This window comes from Schistocerca nitens, chromosome 4 (genome assembly GCF_023898315.1).
Source record: "Schistocerca nitens isolate TAMUIC-IGC-003100 chromosome 4, iqSchNite1.1, whole genome shotgun sequence".
Lineage (NCBI taxonomy): Eukaryota > Metazoa > Arthropoda > Insecta > Orthoptera > Acrididae > Schistocerca > Schistocerca nitens.
Window position 1 is genome coordinate 967,065,496 of NC_064617.1, and position 6,000 is coordinate 967,071,495.

Here is a 6,000-nt window from a genome sequence, read left to right on the forward strand (position 1 = left end):
CTGTTCCTCTACCGTTCCACTTTCGGACGGTGAGAGCTCCGATTCCTATTGCTTTATCGTTATCATCATTTCTCCCTATGTGGGTTGGCACAAACAGAATATTTTCGCAATCGGATGAGGAAGTTGGTGATTGAAATTTCGTGAGAAGATCCTGCCACAACGGAAAACGCATTAGTTTCAAAACTAGCTGCTCTGTTTTGAACTTTTTCGATGTCCACCATCATTCCCATCTGACGCGGATCCAGTACCGCATTGTACAGGGTGATCAAAAAGTCAGTATAAATTTGAAAACTTAATAAACCACGGAATAATGTAGATAGAGGGGTAAAAATTGACACACATGCTTGGAATGACATGGGGTTTTATGAGAAAAAAAAAAAAAGTTCACAAAATGTCGACAGATGGCGCTGGACGGCAAAATTGCTACCGTGACGGGTGAGAGGTGCGCCGATATGTTAGAGAATCGCATCATCCCCAGCCTGGCTGATAAACACCTGCTGGAACGTACGATGTTTATGCAGGATGGCGCTCCACTCCATATTGCTAGACGCGTGAAAGATCTCTTGCGAGCGTCGTTTGGTGATGATCGTGTGCTCAGCCGTCACTTTCGTCGTGCTTGGCCTCCCAGGTCCCCAGACCTCAGTCCGTGCGATTATTGGCTTTGGGGCTACCTGAAGTCGCAAGTGTATCGTGATCGACCGACATCTCTACGGATGCTGGAAGACAACATCCGACGCCAATGCCTCACCATCCTCGACAACAGCTATTGTTGAGGAATGATGGTGGACATATTGAGCATTTCCTGTAAGGAACGTCATCTTCGCTTTGTCTTACTTTGTTATGCTAATTATTGCTATTCTGATCAGATGAAGCGCCGTCTGTCGGACATTTTTTGAACGTTTGTATTTTTTTCGTTCTAATAAAACCCCCATGTCATTCCAAGCATGTGTGTCAATTTGTACCTCTCTATCTACATTATTCTGTGATTTATTCAGTTTTCAAATTTATACTGACTTTTTGATCACCCGGTAATACTCCAAAAGAGAACGCACAAGCTTGGTGTAAGCGGTCTCTTTAGTAGGCCTGTTGAACTTTCTAAGTGTTCTACCAATAAAACGCAGTCTTTCATTTGCTTTAGCCAAAACATTATATACGTGGCCGCTCCAATTTAAGTTATTCGTAATTGTAAACTCTTTAAGTATTTAGCTGAATTTACAGCCTTCAGATTCGTGTGATTTACAGTGTAACCGACTGATTTCTTTTAGTACTCATGTGGATGAAGTCACACTTTTCATTCCTTAGAGTCAAATGCCACATTTCGCACCTTACAGACATCTTGTTTAAATCATTTTTCAAGCGGTTTTGATGATCTGTGATTTTGCCATACGGCGAATGACTGCATCATCCACAAACAATCTAAGAGGGCTGCTCAGATTGACCTGTATATCGTTTATATACGTAGATTAGGAACAGCAGAGAGCCTGTAACACTTCCTTGGGGAATGCCAGATATTACTTCCGTATCACTTGATGACTTTCCGTAAATTACTACAAACTGTGACACTCCTGACAGGTAATCACGAATCCAGTCGCAAAACCGAGGCGATACTCCATAAGCATGCAATTTGATTGGACGACGCTTGTCAAGAACGGCGTAGAAAGCATTCTGGAAAACTAAACACATGGAATCAATTTGACGTCCACTGCCGGTAGCACTCATGCGTTCGTGAGAATAAAGGGCTAGTTGTGTTTCACAAGAACGATTTTTCTGAAACCATGCAGACTATTTGCCAATAAATCGTTTTCTTCGAGATAATTTATAATGTTCGAACACAGTACAGGTTTCAAAATCGTATTGCAAATCGACGTTTGTGATAGGGGCATGTAATTCAGTGGATTACTCCTATTTCCTTTCTTCGGTATTGATGTAACTTCCGCAACTTGCCAGTCTTCATGTACGGATCTTTCGAAGAGCGAACGGCTTTAGATGGCTGCTAAGGATGGAGCTATTGACTGTTGTGCCTTTATTAAGTGATTTAAGCTGCTTCGTGAAGTGGACAAATTCTTGAATGGTGTACCTGGTCTCTTCATTTGTCACCCTTAGAGCATGTCTTCTAAGTGATGGGTGTAATTTTATTCTGTGATGGGTACAATTTTATACTAGTGTCCCGCCTGCAAGCTTCATGAACTGACACAGCATCTGTTTGGGCAAGAAATTTCTCAAGATGACATTTGGAAATTTTGTTTCCATGTCATAGTGAATTCAAGAATGCGAAGATTCATCTGCGGATAATGCAGCACGCTTGTTGTCGACGAATGTCGTCCGCTGCCATATGAATCACGTACAATTTTGACTTGCAGAGCGACTGCTTTCACATCAGTCTTGTTTTCAATTATTTTTATTTAAAAGGGTTCATTCGTACTGGCCCGACTACCCCACCCTCTGCTGCAACCGCCCTTCCTATTTCTCCAGTGTGTCCTGAGCACTCAAACTGACAACTCCTGTTGTGTAATTGTCATAATTTTGTTGTCACGTATTTCACTTACAAGGGATTTGATATATTTACTTTGACGAGTGTAACGGTCCAGTTTACATAATTTTTCCTTATTACTTTCAAAGAAGCGTGAAAAGTGGGAGAAAATCCTTATATTAATAATTTTGGAAAAAATCTGTTTCATGTTAAGAACGTGCGAGCAGACATCCATCTTTGAGTTCTGGGAGATTTAGTATCCGGGAAACTGACGTAAAAGCGGTGGAAGCGCAAAGCAATTGTCTTAGAAGCACGGAATGCACAAGCAGCCGTTGCATCGCAGATACAAGAAAATTAAATATTAGTCAGTCACTGCTTTCGTTCTGGACTGACCGATATACACTCCTGGAAATGGAAAAAAGAACACATTGACACCGGTGTGTCAGACCCACCATACTTGCTCCAGACACTGCGAGAGGGCTGTACAAGCAATGATCACACGCACGGCACAGCGGACACACCAGGAACCGCGGTGTTGGCCGTCGAATGGCGCTAGCTGCGCAGCATTTCTGCACCGCCGCCGTCAGTGTCAGCCAGTTTGCCGTGGCATACGGAGCTCCATCGCAGTCTTTAACACTGGTAGCATGCCGCGACAGCGTGGACGTGAACCGTATGTGCAGTTGACGGACTTTGAGCGAGGGCGTATAGTGGGCATGCGGGAGGCCGGATGGACGTACCGCCGAATTGCTCAACACGTGGGGCGTGAGGTCTCCACAGTACATCGATGTTGTCGCCAGTGGTCGGCGGAAGGTGCACGTGCCCGTCGACCTGGGACCGGACCGCAGCGACGCACGGATGCACGCCAAGACCGTAGGATCCTACGCAGTGCCGTAGCGGACCGCACCGCCACTTCCCAGCAAATTAGGGACACTGTTGCTCCTGGGGTATCGGCGAGGACCATTCGCAACCGTCTCCATGAAGCTGGGCTACGGTCCCGCACACCGTTAGGTCGTCTTCCGCTGACGCCCCAACATCGTGCAGCCCGCCTCCAGTGGTGTCGCGATAGGCGTGAATGGAGGGACGAATGGAGACGTGTCGTCTTCAGCGATGAGAGTCGCTTCTGTCTTGGTGCCAATGATGGTCGTATGCGTGTTTGGCGCCGTGCAGGTGAGCGCCACAATCAGGACTGCATACGACCGAGGCACACAGGGCCAACACCCGGCATCATGGTGTGGGGAGCGATCTCCTACACTGGCCGTACACCACTGGTGATCGTCGAGGGGACACTGAATAGTGCACGGTACATCCAAACCGTCATCGAACCCATCGTTCTACCATTCATAGATCGGCAAGGGAACTTGCTGTTCCAACAGGACAATGCACGTCCGCATGTATCCCGTGCCACCCAACGTGCTCTAGAAGGTGTAAGTCAACTACCCTGGCCAGCAAGATCTCCGGATCTGTCCCCCATTGAGCATGTTTGGGACTGGATGAAGCGTCGTCTCACGCGGTCTGCACGTCCAGCACGAACGCTGGTCCAACTGAGGCGCCAGGTGGAAATGGCATGGCAAGCCGTTCCACAGGACTACATCCAGCATCTCTACGATCGTCTCCATGGGAGAATAGCAGCCTGCATTGCTGCGAAAGGTGGATATACACTGTACTAGTGCCGACATTGTGCATGCTCTGTTGCCTGTGTCTATGTGCCTGTGGTTCTGTCAGTGTGATCATGTGATGTATCTGACCCCAGGAATGTGTCAATAAAGTTTCCCCTTCCTGGGACAATCAATTCACGGTGTTCTTATTTCAATTTCCAGGAGTGTATATTTGGCCACACCTACGTCAATTATAACCGATTTCCTTTTGAAGGCTGTTAGGGAGTTCTTAATACCGAGGCAGTGGTTTGTTCTCAGTAGCCAATCGTTAACTTTGTGAGCTGCTTCTGTGTTGGCAGCGCTGTGTAGCGCTTTGCATTGGATCTCTGACTGCGCTTTCTTTGTAAGAGACTCTGTGGCTGGTCGGACTCGTTGTTGGAAGTTAATCGCCAGGTGTTGGGCAGTTGGAAGTTAGTCGCCAGCAGTGATGGAAGTACTGTTGGGCAGTTGGAGGTGAATGGCCAGCAGTGATGGATGTTAGATGCGAGAAGAAGTTAGCATTGATGGAGGGTAGAGGTCTGAAGTGTTAGCGTAGGCTTATGATCTGTACATGTTCGACTTGGAGATGGAATATTATTCATGATTATATACCTCTGTACTAGATGCCAACGACGATTTATGTTTGTGTCTGAACTGGATGTCACATTATTAAGGTAAAAAATACACTATATGGTGTGCAACAAAATCTTTACTTTGCTAACCACATGTCTATTATTAGTTAGTGGCTTTAGTAGTTAGAATCTTTTACTTAGCTGGCAGTATTCACGCTCGCTGTATTGTAGTAGTTCGCGTAATGAAGATTTTTGCGAGGTAAGTGCTTAATGAAATGTATAGGTTATTGTTAAGATTTCTTTTTAGTCAGGGTCATTCTTTTGAATTAATTATTTGAAGTCAGGTTATCCTTTTTTTTGAGCAGTCAGACTGCGTTGCGCTAGAATATTGTGGGTCAGTGTTGACATGATACGAATAAGTAAAGACAAAGTAGGTTCACTTGCATTCAATTTCACTCAGCAGTTTAAGTAAAATATTAAATAAGCACGTTTAATGTTTACAAAATGAACTAAACTTAAAGACTATTTTCAGTCCGTTTGAGCAGTGTGCAGTTTTAAACTTGCCACATGAAGCTAAGACCATTATACTGTATACTCTATGTCACGTCATTTACGTGCGGGTGCTGAAACGTAATGCCTCCTAATTTTTTTATGTGAACAGTCAAATCTCTTCAAATAAAACAAACGTTACTAACAACACATATTTCTATTCTTCATAACGACATATTTCTTTCTCAGCATATTCATCCTGACGACGAACGTATTTCTCCCGAAGAGACCAGTTTCTTGATACCGTCACTGTCAAATGCTTGACTATGGAGACGGAGCCAGAACCTCACCTATTCTTGCACCGCTTCATCACAACCAAGTGAAGCCTTCGAAGGTATTCAAGTTTTGGAAACATGAAAATCGGATGGACCAGCTACGGACGATGATCAGTGACACAGGACACAAGCACTCGGGTTGTTGCAGATGTCGCAGCGTTCGTCTGTGTGGTTTGGAACTGTCGTGCTGAAGGGCAGGGCGCACCACGTGTGGGTGAACTCTATGAATTCAAAAGTCGATTGCAGCACGCCGTTTCTCATGCACCGACATAGTTACGTTATACAGTGTCACGTTACACGCTACAACTGGGAATCCTCTAGTGGCAGGGAGTTGCAAATATTTAGACATGAAGAATAAAGATATAGAACGTTGTACGATTTGTTTTATATAAAACTCTTTAAGAGTTTTCACATAAAAATTCAGAGGCATTACTTTTCAGCGCCCCCTCATAATGTTCTTTTATTTGGTTATCGGTTACCAGAGCGGTGTAACAGTTCTG